Below are 23,829 nucleotides of genomic sequence, written 5' to 3'. Positions count from 1 at the left end.
TTGTCTGTCTCCTTCTCTCTATTGCCCCTTTACACCTGGCATTAACATGCGTTCCATATCCGGATAATATCTGGATGTTCTTTTGCTGGATTGTATTTATCTTCACTTACCTGTGGAAAATAGAAAACGTTAGTTGCATAATGCATCACAGGCTGCGTTAACAAAATGTTCCCTCATTTACCAAATTCTAAAAGCATTGGGGATTATTTAAAAGGATTTTTATCATTTTGACAGATGAAAAAGACAGTAAAGGGATAGTTACATTAAATTTTTTGACTTCCATTCATACACATGTGAAAGCGGGAGACTAGAAATGCAAGCTCAAATTATTTTTGCTGCATTCTGAAGTTGCAGTTTGTGAACTCTGACCTGTAATTGAATATCACAAGAAGTCATGTGACCCATTAAAAATAATACATAACACAGTGACCTCTGAATTAAAAGAACACAAACTTTGCAGTATTACAAGTAAAGTTAAGTGGATGCATTATTATTTGTTATATGTCACTGCAGAGCATGTCGTCATAATATTACCGTTGTTTGAATTCTAGTGCACGGCTAGTGTGAAGAAAAGAGAGAAATTTTTGAAGTGCCCTCACTAAAACAATAAAAACTTAAGGGCCAGAATTACTAAACAAGGCAAATTAGTGCGAGAGCACAGTTCCAAAACATGGAAATTTCTGCAGGTGATTTACTGACTACGTGCAAATTAAAGAACACAGATGCAACATCACATTTCCATAATGACCGGCGGAGTCTACCAAGGGCAGTGCAAATTAGCGTAAGGATATGTTCGGATTCGGATAATGTGTTCTTCTGGCATTCTAAATAAATAAAACGTGGAAAAAATCCTCTCCCTTCTAACACACGCTCTCTGTTCTCTGCAGTGCCGCCTCCTAGCAACAACAAATGCAGCCATTTCAAGCGCAAAATAGTTTAAGACATGTTTTTTTGGGCATTAAATAATGGCGCAAATACCGGTAATTTGATGAGTACAAACATTAGTAAATCTCATTGCATGATTCACTTTAATACTCTCCTCCCATAAATTTTGCGTCTGAAAGGGAAACTCCTATAAATGCATATTCAACAAGGTCAGGCGCAAAAATAACTGTATCCACGCCTTTTCAGTGCTAACTCTTCACTGCACGTCTTCAGTAAATCCTGACTGTACTATTTTAACGCTAAAAGACAGTTTGCACTGGCGCAAGCTGTTAGTAAATCTGGCCCCTCGTCAGATGTGGTGAGAACCCAGCCCTGACAACCTATGAAACGTTTTAGATCACAATCGAAACATAATGCATCGTGGTTGCTTTTACACCTGGTTTTTAATGTGTTCAAGTGCTGTTCGATTGTGTTCCGATCACTGAAAATGCATGTTTTTTACTTTTTAAAGAAAACTAAAATATCAGCTGTATTCAACAGTTTCTTCTCTTCCCTGTCAGTCTTCAATTCAAAAAAGTATTCTTGTATGCTTCATAAAATTACAGTATTTTAACGATGTCCTTATGTTTTTGGGCCTTGAACGTGGTAGTTACATTGCTGTCTATGCAGGGTGAGAAAGCTCTCGGATTTCATCAAAAATACCTAAATTTGTGTTCTGAAGATGAACGAAAGTCTTATGGGTTTGGAACAACATGAGGGTGACTAATTAATGACAGAATTTTCATTTTTGGGTGAACTATACCTTTAATACCAGGTGTAAAGGTGGCCTGTGTGTTTTTGTTAGGTAAAGTATAATCGAAAGACCAGTTCAGTGTGTAGTGTTAGAACAGTGTATCGAAACAAAAAGCACCAGTTTGTACCAGATTCACTGTGATATAAGTCAAAGAATGGTTTCCTATGAGCTCAGTGGCAGTGTATTTTTGTCTGTGTGTGGAGTTAAGAAGCCTGCTATCAGCCCTGTGCCCCACTAGCACTGTCTCCAGGCTCTTCTGAGCTTCCTTTAAAGGAAAAAAGAGAAAAAAGGCATCAGAGGGTCTGTGGAAACACTCGGATTTTAACACATCGCAAAAGCTAATCCCTCAGCCTGAGGATTCCCCCAAAATATTCATCATCAATATGCATGCATGAGAGGGAGAGAGAGGAAAGAATGGAGGGATAGAGCAAGTGAGACATTCAGTGTGTTAATAAGGTTTAGGTAATTTGCTTGCCTCATATATTTGCTTTAATCTCTTAAAACTAGTATGAGGTCAAGTCATGTAAGTAGTAAGCCATATTTTTAATATGTGAAAGCAAAGTTAAAAATTCAAATGAACTCTTTTTTTTGGGCATTTTGGAAGCATTTTGGTTCATAGTTCTCCCATCATCATATGTCACCCTGGACCACAAAAGCAGTCTTAAGTCGCTGGGGTATATTTGTAGCAATAGCCAAAAATACATTGTATGGGTCAAAATGATCCATTTTACTTTTATGCCAAAAATCATTAGGATATTGAGTAAAGATCATGTTCCATGAAGATATTTTGTACATTTCTTACCGTAAATATATCAAAACTTAATTTTAGATTGGTAATATGCATTGCTAAGAACTTCATTTTTGAACAATTTTAAAGGCGATTTTCTCAATATTTAGATTTTTTTGCACCCTCAGATTCCAGATATTCAAATAGTTGTATCTCGGCTAAATATTGTCCTTTCCTAACAAAAAGCTTATTTATCCAGCTTCCAGGTGATTATACATCTCAATTCCAAAAAAATTTACCCTTATGACTGGTTTTGTGGTCCAGGGTCACAAATGGGTTTCTCAAAATTCATGGTTTTATATTTCAGATGTTAACCTGTTTCTATGGTCTATGCTTCTTATAAAAACCTGACATACTGGTTAAATATTATGGTAACACTTTACTTAAAGTTATTATTTATAATGCATTATAAACAGGGGTGCACATAAGTGGCCGCAGGTGCACATGTGCGACCAAAATGCAAATGCACAATGCAAAACTGTGACATTTCATTCACTCAGCAGCGCATATACTTACGTGCCAGCAGCTCGCCTAATTGTATTTTTATTTAATACTCTCTATTATTTTAAAATATAATAGAATTATCACACTTTATTAATTAATTAATTATTTTATTAAAAAAACGAAATAAATAAAGTGCAATAATAACATTATCGCTCTTATTAATTTATTTTTTATAGTTATATTTTTAATGAGTCGCACTATGTAAAGTGTGAGGACCAAATAAATAAGATAATAATACTGGGTAAATAACATTTTAGACACAGTATGGCTATATTATTGTTTTACTGTGTTTTTTTATCAAAATATTGAGCATACGAGACTTCTTTTAAAAAGATTTAAAAAATCTTACCGACCCCAGATGTTGAAAGCATAATTCTTAAAGGTCCCATGGCATGAAAATTTCACTTTTTTAACATTAATATGAGTTACCCTAGCCTGCCTATGGTCCCCCAGCGGCTAGAAATGGCGATAGGTGTAAACCGAGCCCTGGGTATCCTGCTTCGTCTTTGAGAAAATGAAAGCTCAGATGGCCCAATCTGGAATCTTCCCTTCATGTCGTCATACGGGGAAAGGTTACCTCCCCTTTCTCTGCTTTGCCCGCCCATGAGAAAATGAGCTACTACCGTGTGAGGCCAGTGCAATATTTTTTTTTCCTCGAGAGACATCATGGCTTGCAAACGAGCGAACCAAGATAGTTGCTCAGTGTTTGGATTTACAAATGAACACCGAAGTATTTTTTTAGTTCCTTCATCCAAGCCTATGGCTAGCATTAGCTACATGATAATAACTGTAACAGCATACATAAACAAACCAACTAAATTACCGTATCCAGACACAATATTTTAAACTAACCATTCGGAGATGTCCTGCTGTAGCCGCTGAGTTGCAACTTCTTCATCAGGTGCTTCTCCATCCGGATCAGATTCTGGGTCAAACTGAAAAGCTTGAATGACTGCGTGTCTATGAGCCATTGCGATACATCCACTGTCAACATTAGCGCATGGTAGCGCAAGCTGGTTAAGGCCACACAACCACCCTCCACCTTGCCCCGCCTCTATAGTCCTTAAAGCTACAGACATAGAAATGGCACGTCCTAAGGAAAGCTCATTGTGGGACTGGCTCATAGTGGCTGAAATTCTGCACCAAGGCTGAATTTCGGGAAACAGACTTCAGATACAGTATTAGGGACCACTTATGCCTATATAAAAGCATCCAAAAAGCAGCATGTCATGGGACCTTTAAGACTTCATTATATAACAATATTCAGTCTTTGTTGAGGCATTTTGAGCCTTTGCAGGTGTACTCGTAACAGCAGGAACCTCCTCTACACTGATTGAATCATAGGTTTCAGGTTTCTCTGCTCAGACACGACTGATTTGCTGATTGAGACAGTGATCTACAGATTGTGGAACTGTTGTTTTTGTGTTCAGTGACAGGTGAAGCAACGGAAGGAGCAGATGGCTCCTGCCCGAGTCCCATTCTTATTGCTCAGTGTGAAAATCTGTCATTAGATCATCTCCGGCCTGTAAAGTCTTTTGATTAGCCTTGTATCTTATTTCGTTGTAGCCATGTTTTCATATGATGGAGTCCAAAAGTCTGAGACCACATTGACAATTTTGTATACAAAATTTCAAAAATTTAACATTGGAAATAATAAAACATATTATTAACATGTATTAATATGACATAACATTATCTAAAATAATAATAAAACAGTTTTAGAAATGTAAAACATTGGCTTATTTATTTTTATTAATTCATTTTAATATTTAAAAAAAAAAATTTAAATAATGATTTAAGTTTATTTTTTTCAATTCAACATTCACTCCAGTTGTTGTGCATAATATAGTTTGTCATTTTATATAATTTGTAAAAGTTGAAGCAGTTTTTACTAGTGGTCTCAGACTTTTGAACCCCATAATTGGAATTTGAACAGCAGATCTATTTTTCTGTTTAGTCTTTCTTGCATTTTTTTTTTTAGCTTTATACTAAGAGGAAAACATTTTTGACCTTTCTTCTTTGTCTAAAAGGTTTCTAAAAGGCTTCACTTCGCCTCTTGAGTATTTTATGTCGGAAAGCACAGGTAGAGAAGAAACTCAATCCTCTCTGTGGGAGCTGCTTCTCGCTGCTAAATGAGATGGCTAGATGAAACGGCAAAACTTCATTACTTTAGTGCTCTGTGCTCAAAACTATTAGAGCGGTCAGTGTTCAATGGCTTTCATATTAGACTCCAGATTAAATCGACTAAAATAGCCTTGGTCGTCTCACTTTGTGTACACAGGCCAGGCTTCACCACAGGAGTTATGGAAAGGGATATGTTTTCACCGACCAATTAATCACATCTCTAGAGGACAGGGTTTGGAAATAAACAACCCCCAAAGGCCTCAATCTGGAGACTAATTCTTCCTTCAGCAGATGGCTGAAGCTCGTAAACACATTTTGAGGGAAACTTTGAGCAAACCTTTGCATTGAGGAAAACCGCAAACCTGTGATGCTATACTTTGACATAGATAGGCATAGATGTGATGGCAGGGAGTCGCAGGTGGTGTTTTTTCCCGCTTGGAAAAGCATTTTTAGTTTATTGACCGTAGGAAGAATATCGGTTTAGAAGGGGAAGGAGATTTTTTGACAAAAATGATAATTGTGAATCTTTGGGTTGACAGTGAGCCAGTTCAAAAAATTTGGTTCAGTACATAATTTGAACAACAACTAGTATTTATTTAATATATATTTTAATGAATGGCGATCCATTGAATCATTAGCATTTTAAACCAATCATTGAGCAGCACAAACAATTCATAAGAATGTTACATATGAATTGGCATCATTTGTTTTCAGTGCAGAGAGAAACCAAATGAACAGTTACGTCTTATTAAAAATGAAGGAAGAAGGATGACTTGTCAATTATAAACTCTAATTTTAGGTTTTTTTGTCCATGCATTAGAAATATCTTAAACTATGTGGCTGTGAAGGACCGACCTGATTGTCTTTGAAGTGTTGAGGTGGTTACCGTGGGAATACTCAGTGACTCCAACCCACTTGAGTGTTAGAAGAAAATTGGAGAGATCAAATACCCTTTATCTCGCTCAAATCGGCAACGACTTGAAAGCCATCAGTGACGCCTTCAGATGCGTCTGCAGGGAGGCAGAATACAGTTAGAAGAGCACAGAAAAACTATTCCCACTCTTTTTATATTCTGAGGAATCAGTATGAGTGAGTTGAATGTGGGTGGTTAGAAAATGCAGCTGATGATAGAATATGTAAATTATTTACATCATCATTGATTGGTTGGGATTACACAATTTGGCCATCATAGAAATAGTCGAAGTCTGATTGTTCTTGAAGTGATCATAAACACTTTTCTGCTTAATATAAAGAGTTTTGCAGTAGCATCATGCAGAAATTTTCATGGTACTGTCGTAAAAGTGCTTCGAAGACTGGCTTGAAGACAAAAAATCGAAGTAAGAAAAGCATTTTTTTGCAGTGTGAGCCTTGAATGTGGTAGTTCCTCTGCTGTCTATACAGCTCTCTGATTTCTTTAAAAATATCTTAAATATCTTTGTGTTTCAAAGATGAAACTTATGGATTTGGTCTTATGGATTTGAAATGACTTTTTTTTTTTTTTTTTTTTTGGGTGAACTATCCCTTTAATGTTCTGGGACAGCGAATGCCATATATTGACATCCTGCTCGTTCAGGTTCTAGACCTCATTTGAAAATCACGATAAATGTTGGCGATATGTAAAGCAGGTCCTGGCAAAATCTATCCTAATATGGTGATTATAAATGAGCCATTAAAACAGATTGCCTTCCCATCTGCATGGATTGGCTGGCTTTGGCAGACAGCTGGATCCTGAGAGGGAACACAAGACTGGATACACTTTTATCATGAAGCAGCGCTCTCTTTGCAGAGGTCGTTTTCTTATCGTGAAGATAATGTTTTGCCAGAAGCTTAATTTTGTTTTCATATATTACATTTCGTTCTGCCTATTGAATTTAGTTCAAGAAAGTGAGCGAGTACAACACAGTTCTTGAACTTAATTACATTGCAGCCAATTTAATTTGTGAAAGGGAAATTTACTTAATTCATTTGCATTGAGACTACATAAATTTTCCTAGGCCATAACTGGATATATACAGTCAGGTCCATAAATATTGGGACATAATGGACACAATTCTAACATTTTTGGCTCTATACACCACCACAATGGATTTCAAATGAAATGAACAAGATGTGCTTTAACTGCAGACTGTCAGCTTTAATTTGAGTATTTTGGGTATTTACATCCAAATCAGGTGAACGGTGTTGGAATTACAACAGTTTGCATATGTGCCTCCCACTTGTTAAGGGACCAAAAGTAATGGGACAATTGGCTTCTCAGCTGTTCCATGGCCAGGTATGTGTTATTCCCTCATTATCCCAATTGCAATGAGCAGATAAAAGGTCCAGACTTCATTTCAAGTGTGCTATTTGCATTTGGAATCTGTTGCTGTCAACTGTCAAGATGAGATCCAAAGAGCTGTCACTATCAGTGAAGCAAGCCATCATTAGGCTGAAAAAACAAAACAAACCTATCAGAGAGATAGCAAAAACATTAGGCGTGGCCAAAACATCTGTTTGGAACATTCTTAAAAAGAAGGAACGCACCGGTAAGCTCAGCAACACCAAAAGACCCGGAAGACCACGGAAAACAACTGTGGTGGATGACCGAAGAATTCTTTCCCTGGTGAAGAAAACACCCTTCACAACAGTTGGCCAGATCAAGAACACTCTCCAGGAGGTATGTGTATGTGTGTCAAAGTCAACAATCAAGAGAAGACTTCACCAGAGTGAATACAGAGGGTTCACCACAAGATGTAAACCATTGGTGAGGAAGGCCAGATTAGAGTTTGCCAAACGACATCTAAAAAAAGCCTTCACAGTTCTGGAACAACATCCTATGGACAGATCAACTTGTACCAGAGTGATGGGAAGAGAAGAGTATGGAGAAGGAAAGGAACTGCTCATGATCCTAAGCATACCACCTCATCAGTGAAGCATGGTGGTGGTAGTGTCATGGCGTGGGCATGTATGGCTGCCAGTGGAACTGGTTCTCTTGTATTTATTGATGATGTGACTGCTGACAAAAGCAGCAGGATGAATTATGAAGTGTTTCGGGCAATATTATCTGCTCATATTCAGCCAAATGCTTCAGAACTCATTGGACGGCGCTTCACAGTGCAGATGGACAATGACCCAAAGCATACTGCAAAAGCAACCAAAGAGTTTTTGAAGGGAAAGAAGTGGACTGTTATGCAATGGCCAAGTCAATCACCTGACCTGAATCCGATTGAGTATGCATTTCACTTGCTGCAGACAAAACTGAAGGGAAAATGCCCCAAGAACAAGCAGGAACTGAAGACGGTTGCAGTAGAGGCTTGGCAGAGCATCACCAGGGATGATGGATGTAAATACCCTCAAATTAAAGCTGACAGTCTGCAGTTAAAGCACATCTTGTTCGTTTCATTTGAAATCCATTGTGGTGGTGTATAGAGCCAAAAATGTTAGAATTGTGTCGATGTCCCAATATTTATTGACCTGACTGTAGAAATCCGTATTCAGACTGACACCGGTGAAAACTGATGTAATATGTACTATTATAATATTTTGAATTAGCATTTATTCTCAGTTTTCATTTTAACTTGAAGTTGTTTTCAGTCATTTTGATGTGCTTTTGCAATTTTTGTTTTTGTTTGATTGTTTTTTTTAATTCAAATTACATAGTTGCCAAGGCATAATTTCTCATTTTCAATTTTTTTTCATCTAACATTTATAATTTAAATATTTTATTATTTAGTTTTAGTTAGCAATAACAACGCTGACCTTTTGTTAATTTAATCTAGTACTTTGTTATATTAGGCCACAGTGAGTGAACAGAGTATTTATTTTTTTTACAGATTTCCTGCATTGAAATTCATTGCTAGATGTTTCTGCTTGGCCTTTTATTGCCGTGGAGCTGTTTTTAATCTCTAGTGTTTGTATCTCCTGATATGGCCAGCATCATGTTTGTCTTTTGGCATAATGACCTTTCGCCACATATAGTGTTACACAGGGAGCTGTCATATCACCATAAAAACACTGTCTTTCTGTTATACTGCTCTCCAGTGAGGCCTCTAGAGAAGACAAAGGACATTAGATGAACCGTAGACAGTGTATGTGTTCAGACAGACTATATTACAGTACAGGTGCATCTCAATAAATTAGAATGTTGTGGAAAAGTTCATTTATTTCAATAATTCAACTCAAATTGTGAAACTCGTGTATTAAATAAATTCAATGCACACAGACTGAAGTAGTTGAAGTCTTTGGTTCTTTTAATTGTGATGATTTTGGCTCACATTTAACAAAAACCCAACAAATCTCAACAAATTAGAATATAGTGACATGCCAATCAGCTAATCAACTCAAAACACCTGCAAAGGTTTCCTGAGCCTTCAAAATGGTCTCTCAGTTTGGTTCACTAGGCTACACCATCATGGGGAAGACTGCTGATCTGACAGTTGTCCAGAAGACAATCACTGACACCCTTCACAAGGAGGGTAAGCCAAAAACATTCATTGCCAAAGAAGCTGGCTGTTCACAGAGTGCTGTATCCAAGCATGCTAACAGAAAGTTGAGTGGAAGGAAAAAATGTGGAAGAAAAAGATGCACAACCAACCGAGAGAACCGCAGCCTTATGAGGATTGTCAAGCAAAATCGATTCAAGAATTTGGGTGAACTTCAAAAGGACTGGACTGAGGCTGGGGTCAAGGCATCAAGAGCCACCACACACAGACGTGTCAAGGAATTTGGCTACAGTTGTCCTCTCCTGAACCACAGACAACGTCAGAGGCGTCTTACCTGGGCTAAGGAGAAGAAGAACTGGACTGTTGCCCAGTGGTCCAAAGTCCTCTTTTCAGATAAGAGCAAGTTTTGTATTTAATTTGGAAACCAAGGTCCTAGAGTCTGGAGGAAGGGTGGAGAAGCTCATAGCCCAAGTTGCTTGAAGTCCAGTGTTAAGTTTCCACAGTCTGTGATGATTTGGGTGCAATGTCATCTGCTGGTGTTGGTCCATTGAGTTTTTTTGAAAACCAAAGTCACTGCACCCGTTTACCAAGAAATTTTGGAGCACTTCATGCTTCCTTCTGCTGACCAGCTTTTTAAAGATGCTGATTTCATTTTCCAGCAGGATTTGGCACCTGCCCACACTGCCAAAAGCACCAAAAGTTGGTTAAATGACCATGGTGTTGGTTGCTTGACTGGCCAGCAAACTCACCAGACCTGAACCCCATAGAGAATCTATGGAGTATTGTCAAGAGGAAAATGAGAAACAAGAGACCAAAAAAAAACAGATGAGCTGAAGGCCACTGTCAAATAAACCTGGGCTTCCATACCACCTCAGCAGTGCCACAAACTGATCACCTCCATGCCACGCTGAATTGAGGCAGTAATTAAAGCAAAAGGAGCCCCTACCAAGTATTGAGTACATGTACAGTAAATGAACAATTCTAATTTGTTTGTTAAATGTGAGCTAAAATCATCACAATTAAACGAACCAAAGACGTAAACTGCTTCAGTCTGTGTGCACTGAATTTATTTAATACACGATTTTCACAATTTGAGTTGAATTACTGAAATAAATAAACTTTTCCAAGACATTCTAATTTATTGAGATGCACCTGTATGACTATATGTTTAATTATTGACAAAGCAATGCCATTTTATGTTAAGATAAGATAGTCTTTCAGCCAGAGATCATGCTATTCACTGTGAAACTAGTCAATAAAACAGCTCAGCTCTGTCCACATATTACTCCTGTGAGATACAGTAATATACAGCATCATTAAAAGGACTTTGTTTGAATTTCCCAAATCCCTAAGTAAAATGTAAATACAGTAGGATGTTAGTGTTGCATTACCTTTGAAGCTTTTTTTCCTCTACGGCCTGACTGTAGATTAACAATGCAACGATCCTTCCAAAAAAGCCACGAATGTGAGTGACATTCAGTCCTCAAAATGAATTGCCTTCCTTTTAGTCATATAATGTGTGTTTTTTGTTGTTCCAAAGCTGTGTGAGTTTCTTTTTCATGCAGATTTGACATACTGTGAGAGTGAGAGTTCAACATGTGTCTGTAGCAGCGAACCATGCAACATTTCAACCTATTCACACACTGAAACATTTCGAGACTTGATTTTCAAAGTATCCAAAAATGTTAGAACAGTGTTGATTCTTTTCTCCTTGAAATGGGTTGTGCTTTTGCATAGTATTGTTGTATGACATCTGAGATAGATTTTCTTTAAATTAAATAAGAATTCTCAGAATTCCTTTCCAGTAGGTTTTATTTGATTGTCACTAACATTATGTCTTCTGCCTGATTTTGCTTCTAGGAAAACCATTAACTTTTTTTTTATCACCGTCAAAGCCATTACTCTGTGCGCAGAGCTTGTAAACTCTCTCACTTTCACACACATGCAGTCAGTCCATGTCGAGTTGTTTTTCAAGCTCCTCTCTTTTCAAGCCTCCAGTGCTCTTAATTGGATTTGCCCAGATGAAGGGTGACACAATTACACAGGCAATGCTAAATTTCACAACATGTACTTGCCATCAAACAAGATCTGGAGTTAAATGAAGTCTAGTTTTTGGATCCATATTAGTTATTTTCTATGAAGAAAGACACTATCCTATTTACATTTATGTATCCAAATGCCCAATTCACCTCAAGATTGTTAACATTAGTTAATGCATTAGGTATTGCAAACTAACAATTAATACCATTTTTACAGCATTTATTAATCTTGGTTAGTAGTAATTTTTAAATATACTAATATATCTTTTACATTTTAAAGTTCATTTGTTCATGTATTATGTTCAATAAAACTGATTGAAAGCTTGAAGACATTAAGAAAGACATGAATACTTTTATTCAGCAAGGACAGATCAAAATTGACAAGGAAGACGTTTACGTTCATACATTCTATTTCAAATAATTTCTAATAGTAAGAAGAAGAAATGTTTCTTGAGCAGCAAATCAGTATATTAGAATGATTTCTGAAGGATCATGTGACACTGAATATAAAATATATTCAAATAGAAAACAGTTATTTTAAATTGAAATAATATTTCTCAATATTACTGTTTAACTGTGTTTTTCAAAACAAATTATTTTTGAATGGTGTTCAAAATGATGAACAATAGCAAAATGAACATTAACCTCAATTAATAAAAACTGCAAAAAATGTTATTCGTTATTAGTTTGTGTTATCTATGCATTTAACTACTATTAGAAAATTGAACCTTACACTGTATTGAAAAGTGTTACTGAAAACATTGTATGCAAAACCTGCTTCCACCCGTGACTAAACCTCACGCACCCACATGATGATGGAAATGTGATTCAGTTGTTCTTGAGTGATAGCTGTCCAAACACAGGTCTCTCTTCATCCACACTGTCAGGCTTCGAGACATCTAAATCCTTTGTGGTGCTCTGCGAGTGAATCTCCTCATTAAAATGTCCTTTTGTATGCGATACATCAGCCCAACCAGCAGGAAGGACAATACGCAGAAGACCCCGCTATTGTTCATCTCCTACATTTAACTTTTTCATTGTTTCTTTAAATTCCAGACCACAGAGAAGAACATAGTAATTTCTTGTGTCTCAGTAAGTTATGTAAAGATGTTACATTCAGCTGCTCGTAGGACTTTTAATGGTGCAGGAAGAGCCGTGTGTGTGTAAGAACTGTCTTCCTCCTCCTCGCTGGGCTGTTTTTGAGGCACATGCTGTGAGTTGGGTGAGGTCCAGAGTCTCTCAGGACAAGCATGAATTTGCAGCATTCATCATTTATGAATGATGATTACCATCGGCTAAATTTAGTGCTCTGTATGTGTGTGTGTATGTGTGTGTGTGTGTGTGTGTTTTCTCTCTAACGCATCCTAGAGCTATTTCAGTTGGGATGTCCCCAGATGGATCCAATCCCCCACAGCACGGTTAATCTCACATGTGTAGTTGTCAAGCACATCCTGTCATCTGGTTCTGCAGGTCCATCATTTTTATTTGGTAATGGGAAAACACCAGAAGCTCCTCCCCTTATGCCCCTCCCACACTGCTTTCCCTGTTCCTGGACAGGCAGTGACCTGTGAAAGGGGACGCTGTGGAGGTCTTAGCGACGTCTTATGCAGTGCAGGGAGGGGAACGCCCTGGAAGTCCCATGGCATGAACGATGGGTTCCTGTCCATCTGGGTCCCCTCCCTCACCCCTGTAGGACCGGATCATGTCTCCATCCACCAGCCAACCCCTCAGCGAGCCCTCGGTCCGTGTGAGTAAATTAAATGAGGCGTTCATACCTGCTAATCCCAAATTCACTAGCTAGGGGTTAGTAGGGCACGCAGAGGTTAGCTCAGGATTTGTCAGGGAATGTGCCTGCTGCTATTTTTGTTCTCAAACATGTCTCTGACTCATCTTTTTACAGTCTGTAGAATGAGGATATTTCGTATGTCCGCTCTCGAAGAAAGTGAGTGGCTGTGGCTGCAACAGCTTCCCTGAGACAAGATAATCTGCGTTATTCAATTAAAGTGACCTGGATTACAGACTGACACACTCAAACCTGACACTGAACACACACTCTCTCTTTTGGAAATGTGTGACATGCTGTATTTAGGTGATTAGAAGTACAGTTTGAGATTTGACAGTGTGAACACAAACTAGAAATAGCCTACACCCTATTCAACTGGCTGAAAGTCTGTCACAGGGCTTTGGATAGTTTCTAGATGAAATAATTGGTTATATAGAATAAAATGATGTGGTCTTAGGGTGTCCATACTGCTTATTTGGCTTTTCATTTTAAATGATTCCAGATTTCGAGTTTGATTCCCAAGCGTGTAATCCAATTTTACCCCTGACCTCAACTGACATGCTTTCATTTCATTTATCACGGTTAATTAAAACTTTAATTACACTAATGTACCCAGCAACGAACATGTAAGCAACATTTGAGAAATATTGAGATTGTATTGTAGAGTTTTAATAAAGTCATTTTGAAATATTATTACAATTCATAATAACTATTTATTATTTTAATATATTTTAAAATGTAGTTTATTCCTGTGATGGCAAAACTGTAATTTCAGCAGCCATCACTCCAGTCTTCAGTCACGTGATCCTTCATAAATCATTCTAATATGATGATTTTGTACTAAAGAGACTTTTTAAAAAAATTTATCATTGTCATTGAATATTTTTATTCAATAGAAAATTTACAAAAAAAAACAGCATTAATTTGAAATAGAAATCTTTTGTAACAATGTGTAAGTCTTTACTGCTGCTTTTTCTGCTAGTGACTGTAAATTTCACTGCTAAAACTGAAAATTGACATGCATTTGGTGCTTGATGAAGATAATGTGTTTTTTGAGAAAGAAAAGAAAGAGGTGACTTTGAGTAAGAAAGAAGTGATGTTTTGCTGTGTGGCAGCTATACTGCGCATATGGAGAAGATGCTGTTTTCAAATTCCATAATGAACTCTTGTGACAGATTCTCTTGATCTCTAATGCCTTTAAAACTATTTGGAATCCTTAAGCGTTTAAAATGAGTCTTTGAGGAGGTAAGATGAGATTCTATGCAGAGATAAAGAGGAGGATCGTATGCTTGTAGAATGACTGCATGGTGGAGATTGAATGCCCGCACGTGAACCGCACTCACATTAGCACAAGTGTGTGTGTGTGTGTGTGTGTACAGTTTGAAATGGATCCTTCTTAAGGGCTTAATGACTGCAATATAAAGCTGTTGGTGATTGTAAAGTAGATGCTGAGAACGCTTTGTATGATTTTCCCATCACATCTCTTCATTTTCTTGTCAGGTTTTAAAAATTGACCTTTAAAATGTAATTTGTTTTCTTCTCTGGCAGTGACAATCAACTTGATGGCATCTTAAAAAAAATGCTGTGCGGTTGAGGCAAGACACAACACAAAAACAGGGAGGTAGGCACTATTCAACCTCAGACAAATCAATTGCAAAAATGATTGGTGTGATTGTTGGTCAGTCTTAGGCTTATACTCAATATGGAAATTAAAAATGAATCAACATTTTATATTATCTACTCATCTGTCACAGTGATGTACAATAATGTATTTGGGCGTGTCTTCTAATTTCTAATTACATGAAATTACTTAATTTCACTCTAATGTTACTGAAAGGTCCTTGTACTTCTTAGAAAAAAGTTACACACATAAGCTGAACTGAAATTGAATGAGCTGCAGCAGATTTCTAGTTCCCAGCATTCTTTGTATATATGTTGCAGTTTTGATGGGCTGTAAAATTTATATAGTTATATAGTATGAGTTAACATGATCAAATTTATGAGTTGGCTTAGCCAATAATTCTATTTAATTGCAATTAACATGCTTGTGTAGTGTAAAATTAAAATTTAAAGTTCTTAATCTTTAGTAGAAGTAACTTATTATAGTTTACAGTGCAACAGCTATTAATATGTATGTGATTAATTGTGATGAGTATCATGTAAATCATTTGATGAAACATTTTAAATGATTTACAGCCTTAGTTTATTGATACACTGTCACAGTGTTTTTCTCTCTGTTGTCATCAGCTTCCTGTTGTCACTCCAGCCTGTTCCTCCTTCATCTCTGTCCTCATATTGTGTCCGTTCTTAGCGTGGGATTACTGGTGATTAATGAATCAGTCTGATCACACCACATCAGCAGTGAGGATTAGTCTCTGCTGTCCATTACTGTATGAATTAAGCTCTCCCTCAGTCACTGTACTTGCCCAATATGTAGATCATGAGTCTACCATTATACTAGATTAACCAAATTACAATGTTACATGCATTAAACTTTCTTATTAGTGTACTAGCTACTTTATACATGCATATGCATGCAGCTTGGGTTTGCCAGTAGGCATTGGTAGATTTCAGCATGCATACACATCAGTGCTAGTTAAAGCTGTTAGGTCTGGCCAATTGGCCGTAAGCAGTAGTGCTGTCTGTAGGTCAGTGCACATGCCTGGGGGCTTCAGACATTAAAGCTGTTAGCTGGATGCGTGATACTATGAACTTCACATATCATGTCTTGTAAGTCTAGAAAATTCAGCCTCGGTTTTAATGATGTGTTGCTGACCAGTTAGGCATGTTTGCATGTATCGGCGTAAATGCAATATGCTTTTCCCATGCAGTCACCAGTGCTTGTTCACCCAGATCTGCCTATTTTTTTTTTTTTTTTATTATTTAGCCATAAATTATCATTTATTATCTAGCCATAATTTTATAAATTAAGGAGAATGTAGTAAAACCAGATGTTAACTCGCATATACATCACTGTTTAAATGTTTTGGGAAAGTAAGCTATTTTTATCAAAAATATTAGTAAGTTTTATTTTAAAGCACGGATGCATTGTGACAATAAAGACATTTATAATATTACAAAAGATTTTTATTTCAAATAAAGGCAGTTCTTTTAAACATTTTACTCATCAAAGAATCCTGAAAAGAAAGTATTTCACAGAAGTGTTTTAGTGTTTTCAACATATAAGACATGTTTCTTGAGCACCAAATCAACATATTAGAATGATTTCTGAAGGATCATGTGACGATGAAGACTGGAGTAATGATGCTGACGATTCAGCTTTGCATCACAGGAATAAATGACGTTTTTAAAAAATATTCAAAAACACAAAAAAATAATTTAATAGCAATATTTCACAATATTACAGTTTTTACTGTATTTTATCAAATAAATACAGCCTTGTTGAGCATAAGAGACTAATATTAGATATTAATTGATATTAATCATAAAAACAGTTCTAAATATTCTTGTCAATATTGATATGCTTATAAATATTTTCATATTATGATCAATGGCCTCTTGAAGAGTTGCTTCTTTGCTGTAAAATACTCCTACCTGTTAAGTTTAGCACTGATGATGGTAAAAGTTATATGTATCTACAAACAGACATAATTAGATATCAGTCAACAAGTAGTATCCAATATTGACACATGCTGAGAAATTCCTTATATAAGACACTTCTTTCTCAGAAAGGGCATAGATACTTACTTGTACGTACTTGCACAGTATTTACAATCAAAATAAATTGTATATTATTGTAATAGTTCTGACAAAATGAATCATTCATTTCCTTTTGTTTTATTTATACATTCTAAAACAATTTCAGCTCTAAACTATTTCGCCTATCATATACAGTATCTCCTGTTCATGCAGGTTGATGATATAAGCATGCACGACTGTGTGTAATCCATAAAAGGTATTGTTGTCATTTATAAGAGCCCATTAAATACACATTTCATGTTCCATGGGGCCCTTTAAGTAGATGGATAGCAGAAAGGCCTTGCACCATTTGCCGAGGGGACGCTGCAGTCTTTAAGGACTGTAATGTGTTATAAATGTGTCTATATTAGTGTCTGGATTCAGACTGTCTCTAAGCGGTTGCCTTTGTTGTACCTGTCTGATATCCAGTAGGTATCTCTCTTTTTGTCTCTCTCTGTTGTTTAGCTGAAATATTCCATTTTTTTCATCCTTTCTTTCATCCTCTTCAGAGCATACAATTGAAGTTTCTCTCTGAGAATAGTCTTCGTTTGGCCGTTCATCCTCTCACGCTGGCATTCTCTGACAGCCTCCTCTGAAATCCCCATCCCACTTGAGTCTGTTGGCAGCTCTGTTTTGTTTCCATGCTGACTTGAATAGGTTTTAATGGTGCTGCTTCATGTTTGAAATTAAGATTTGTGGCTTAAGACAGCAAACCAGACCCAAGATCCCTGCGACATGTGCCGCATCCAACATTTGCTCTGAAATTTAGGCCTAGCCGTCATAATGGGCTTGTCGGAGCTCTCCGCATTCCAAAGACCCAAACATCTCTTCTGGAGAAGGCAGACAAGTTGCTTTGGCTGGTGCTCTTGCACGTGGGCTTGGCTTTTTCATAAGTGGCCTTTTTGTCCACATCATACTTCTGAAAAGAGGGCAATCTGGATTCCTGCTGGAAAAGAGGGTGGTATTTCTTTTGGGTTTGTCTGCTGCTCTCTTCTGTTCACAAAGCTTAGAAATTTCCTGTTAACCATCTATCTCAAGTTCTGCCTGTAATTAGGAAAACTTGGTTAGGCTTATGTTTTGTGTGTTGTATAACTCTCCCACTCTCCAGAAACACACAGAAAATTCACTGAACAGTTGTGACACTCGTGCATTTGATATTTGTGCAGAAAAAAAGATGTTTTTGAAATGTCTTTTATGCTCAACAAGACTGCTTTTGTTTAGAAAATACAGTAAAAACAACAATATTGTGAAATATTTCTAATAACTTTGTTCTATTTGAATGTATTACTTCAATATTTTATTTCAGTATTTCCATTACTTCAGTCGTAAGTGTTACATGATCCATCAGAAATTATTCTATGCTGATCACTGTTGAAAATGGTTTAATATGTTGATGGAAAGTGTAATGCATAGCTAATATTTTTTTCAGGAAGTACAAAAGACCAGCATTTATTTGAACATAGTTTTTTATAAATGTCTTTACTGTCACTTTTGATCTATTTACTTTATTCAGCACCCTTGCTGAATAAACATATTAATTTATTTAAAAAAATATTGCTGACCACAAATTTAGTTACTTTTCAACAGAAAACACAACTCCTGTAGGTTTATCATACTGTACACATCAACAGTGTCAACATTGAAACAGGAAGACGGCTTCAGAGTTTTTGGATTAAAAGTTTGATATCATTGAATGATTTTAATTTTCATACTATATTTTCTCTAAATCTAAACATAGTTTAATCAAACCTGTCTGTCACAAGAAAAATTCATAATCTAGACTTAGCTCATTAACAAAATGAGTCACTGTAGATATTGTCTTATCCACAAAATATTTTGTTTTCTAAGTGTAATCAATATAGCAGAAACGAGGTGGTAAATGAAATTTCATTTAAAAGTTATGTGTACTTTTTCTAGTGATCATGGGAGCAGTAATTCATAAAACTCTGCAGTCCAGTGCGCTTTTTTCATTTTAAAGAGCTGATTTATCTTATGATTTTTTTGTCATACATCTTATAAATGCTAAATCACCCATAGATCACCTTTATAATATTGAAACATAATTTATGTGCCAATACCTTCAGGTTATTTGTATGTTTTCCCAGCAATACTAACAGATATGTACTTTAATGAGGATGTAAATCTCATGTTTCAGGATGGGTACACAATATTTATTTTGAATAACGGGTTTTGGAATGTATATTCTTTGTGTTGACTTTTACTCGTACTAGGTTAACAGAGTTTTTTTTATATCACTCACAGATCCCTTGCTGTGGAGAGACTAGTGGAAGAAACATCCAATGCTGCAAAACTGAAGTGAGTATGTCCTAGTTCATCCACAGTACATACTTGATAAGATCCACTTAGTCTTAGTGTTACAATTATTTTTGACAGATTCTTTTAAAATAACACCCTTTACACCGGATTATATCAAGACGTTTGTAGACTGGTCCAAAAGGGCAGCTTCCACCTCGAGCACCAGCATATTAAACAGTCTAACTGTAATCTGTCTAGTTGTTCCTCCATGAGTGAAATCCCATTTGTATTCATCTGCATGTACACTGGCCGTGTCCTCAATCACTGTACGCTCCAGCAGTTTAAAGCTTGTCAATATTCATCTCATCAGCGCTCCCACTCTCCCTCAGCGCTTACCAGCTTCTTAAAGGGAAAGTAATGGCTGTTTATAGACTCTTCAAATGGTAAAACTATTCTCTAATCCATCATATGTTGTAGCAATACTTTTTCTATGCATTTGGATGTACAGTAGAAGAGATTAGACAAGCCCCACTAACCTGTCTTCGCTGGGTATCTGACTGGTTAAACCACTACCAGACATTGCTGCCAGCTAAATAAGTGTTGTAAATAAAAGTGTAAATAAGTGTAATTTTAGCCATGATTTTTATCCAAAAAGTGCTTGGCTATGTGTGTTTTAGATTGGTGATTGTCAACTGGTTTCACAACCATTAGACAATTGACAGTTTTGTAAATGCATAAACAAAAGTGGAAGTGCGATGTACAACCTATATGGTTTTATGTATCTGTACATTGGTCTTATCTATGATCTATCTATTTCTGCCTGGAAAATATTTTTTGCAGTGCAGTTTTGTTCGTGGCTTTCGAGCATAAGGGCATGTTGTACAACCTGTCCATGTTGGCATCTGCCTAATTTGGCTTCTATCAAGTGACAGATGGATGTGACCGTGTTTTTCCTCCCTTTTAAAAGTTAAACATATTCATTTTGTTTTTCTAAATACAGACGATCATATAGTTGCATTTTATTATTTGCATTAAAGGGGACATCGGATACCCATTTTCCACAAGTTGGTGTGATTCTTTAGGGTCTTCATGAAATGTCTGTAACACATACTTTGATTATAATTCCTCAATGGTCTTGTAAAACAACAAAACCTTGTCAAAACAGCTCTGTTCACACAATCAGACAGCCCATAACAAACTAGCTGTGTTTTCTAACTAAATGCAAAAAAAAAAAAAGCCAAAAAGTGCAAATTTCATCTGATATCTCTTTTCACATAGTTTTTTCCCCTGCTTTTCGTGACTCCATAATAGCACCCACTAGTTGTAGAGTGTAGAGCATTTATGGTGACACACCATTCATTATTTTCTATTTCAATGCACATCTTTTTCCCTGTGTTTAGTCAAGCGATAGTTTGCTGTTTATCTTGTCTAATAGCACACGGTTCCAGCTCTAGATCACCACCCACTGACTGATACAGCGCTAGAACCATTTGGGCGCTGTTCCCTCACAGTTTGCATCAAAGCTTTGGTGTTGAATTGAAGTGAGAGGAGGCAGAACGTGGGCATGGAGCGTTGCAGTCGTTCACCTCTCCTCCTCCTCCTGTTTTCCCTCTTCACATATCCTTCACTCTGCTCTGTGTGTTCCTCCTCATCCGGAGGGACTCGCTTTAACAGCCGCATAAATGCACACTGCTTCTACAAGGACGCCTGCTAGAGCTCAGCTCTGCCAGTGCAGGAAGAAAGCGTGTGTGTGTGTGTGTGTGTGTGTGTGTGTGCACACTAAAGTCTGCTCAGTGCATACAGATGTCTTGGATTGAAATGGATATCTAGCACCTGGGAGAACAATTGAAGCGTCTGTGAATGCTAACTCACACTCACACACGGAAAAACACAGTGTGAGTTATATTCTCTTTAGCAGGAGCTGACAGGCCTGTCTGGATGAGTTTAGAAAGTCAGCTGAAGTTGTTAACTTAAATGCGCCAGCCTACCTCAGACAGAATGGGGAGGAGATTGGGAGAAATTGCACTGCTTAATATGATGGGCCAGCATAAGAAGTATTTAGCGTCATTTGAGCCAAAGAAGCTAAATTTATTATTTCGCTTTGTACATACAGGTTTTGTAAAAGGGGTTTGATGTTAGCATGTTTGACGATAGCAAGTTCAGTCTGTGAATAAGCATGATTATAGCAAATAATGGGTAAATAGATTTTAGATTGAACTGTAGTTTTTCTTCAGCTGCCATGTTGGATTTATTCGTTTACAGAGCTTGCCACAAAGTATTCTGGTTTATCCTTTTCAACAATGGATAAGTGTGATGCTGCCTTAGAATTTGGCCAAAAGTTTGTGACTTAGGAGATAGCATAATTAAAGGGATAGTTCGCCCAAAAATGTCATTCCAAACGACATTGTACTGTTGTGAACGAGTGTCAAACACGGAAGAGAAGAAATTGTTGAATGAAGTTGCTATTTTTGTTTTCTTTGCGCACAAAAAGTATTCTCAAAGCTTCCTAAAATTAAGGTTGAACCACTCATGTCACATGGACTATTTTAATGATGTCCTTCCTACGTTTCTGGGCCTTGAACGTGGTAGTTGCATGGCTGTCTATGAAGGGTCAGAAAGCTCTCGGATTTCATCAAAAATATCTTAATTTGTGTTCCGAAGATGAACAAAGGTCTTACAGATTTGGAACGACATGACGGTGAGATTTTTTAAAAATTTTTAGTGAACTATCCCTTTAAAATGGCTAGAATTTGAGCACTTTTAAATGTGTTGACAGTCCTTTCATTATAGCGCACTTTTCTAAGTTAGCCAAATGAATTATATTTAGATTTGCCCTCCTATGTAAACATTAACATAGAACTCTTTTAATCTGCAATTATAATGAGGACAAAACACAAAACACAAATATTCATAGAACCTGGGGTGCAGATTCCATGGGCCTAGTGATTCAGCTCTTGTTACAGAGATCTGAGTGTGTGACTAGACAAGAGTGACACCTAACACCAACTGCATGGACAGGAAGATATGCAGACAGATAGATCATTTTAGGGCATTTAAGGCATGTAACATGTAGCATTAGTCTCTCACTTTCCATGGTTGTGAAAATACGTGTCTGAATGAGTCAAATTCTCTGTTTTTAAAGATGAGTCCCGATGAACCAATAATTCTCTTATGGTGCCTCTCTTATGTTGTTATCAGATGGCCATCTGCCCAGGAGGAAGTGAAGTCTGAGGATTACAATATTCTCTTTTTTTTAACTGTCCTGTTAGTCTATGAACAAAAATTCACATGCACCTAAAGTGGAACAAAACAAAATTATATATATGTAGTATGTATATAATGTATGTCAGAGCTGGCATATCTGTATAAATTTAGAAAGTCAGCTATATGTTGTTTTTACTCGGGAATGTTGTGCTTGTTGTCGTTTACTTTAACATACTATCATGGTGTTTACAGTGAACATAATCAGTGTTTACAGTGAAAGGCTTCCGTACGTGATTTTGCTGAGCATGTTGGATTTTGTCAAGCCAAGCGTGTGTGGCTGCCTCGTGAATGTGACATGCAGTCTCTGCTACACTGCGCTCTTATAACATTACATTTCAGATGCCTGTAGATATTATTTAAATGATTACTGAACACATTTGTGTTGAAAGTGACAAATAATATTATGACACTTTCTCTTTGACTGATATCTATACTTATGTTCAAAGGTTTGGGGTATGTAAGGTTTTTTTTTTTTTTTTAACTTTTTTCTGACTTTAATTCAGAAAGGATGGATTAAATTGTTCAAAAGTGACAGTAAATACATTATATTCCTAATTTCAAATAAATGCTGTTTTGAACTTTCTGTTCTTCTAAGTATGCTTAAAAAATATATTAAGTATAAATAAAATGATTTCTGATGGATTATGTGCTACTGAAGACTGCTGTAATGGTGGCTTAAAATTCAGCTTTGTCACCACAGGAAGAAGTTACATTTAAATTGCATCTGTATTTTATATGAGTTATAAGTTAATGATAATAACTTAAAGGTTCAGTAACTCAGTAAAATGAATTCATACTAAATACATATTTTTTAAAAAGGGACCCAATTAATTTAATTTATTAATAGTGGAGTATACTCTTATCAGTATTCACATTTTTATGTATATTTATTTCAAAATGAATTAAAAATGCACATCATTTGCAGTCTTGGTGTTACTTTGTGTTCATGATCAAATGATTCGAGCTTTCGATGTGTGATCATAAATAAAGTGTTAAAATTAAATTCAGATTCAAGCATGTCTATATCAGTGTAGTGTGTCTGTGTATGTTTATTGTAAGACATTTCTTGCGCGTTGTCTTAGTGAGTATGTGTTTGCTCTCTGTACAAACTGCCCCAGTGCTGAGACTGGCAGGAGGACAATGCTTTGACCCAGTGCTGAAACGGGGGCTCTTTGAACTGTGCGCCGTTAGACAGTGGTGCCAGAATGAGTGTTAGAATCCTGGTATTGGTCCTGGTATGTTAGTATGAAGGCCTAGCTCATGAATATTAATTG

General features: G+C 36.7%; 1 protein-coding gene across 6 annotated transcripts in view; it reads left to right on the top strand.

Moving 5' to 3' along the window:
- The window catches only part of camkk1a (calcium/calmodulin-dependent protein kinase kinase 1, alpha a), an 80,902-nt gene that overhangs the window by 9,970 nt on the left and 47,103 nt on the right, over positions 1-23,829 (top strand). For 3 of the 6 annotated variants that reach the window (XM_058776199.1, XM_058776193.1, XM_058776194.1), the window contains exons 2-3: positions 14,885-14,957; positions 19,298-19,351. The gene's annotated coding sequence lies outside the window, so the exon portion shown is untranslated. The other 3 variants (XM_058776195.1, XM_058776197.1, XM_058776198.1) reach the window with 2 other exon arrangements.

Source organism: Onychostoma macrolepis, chromosome 05 (genome assembly GCF_012432095.1).
Source record: "Onychostoma macrolepis isolate SWU-2019 chromosome 05, ASM1243209v1, whole genome shotgun sequence".
Lineage (NCBI taxonomy): Eukaryota > Metazoa > Chordata > Actinopteri > Cypriniformes > Cyprinidae > Onychostoma > Onychostoma macrolepis.
The sequence above is the reverse complement of the archived record's forward strand: the minus strand, read 5'-3'. Positions and strand labels throughout refer to the sequence as shown.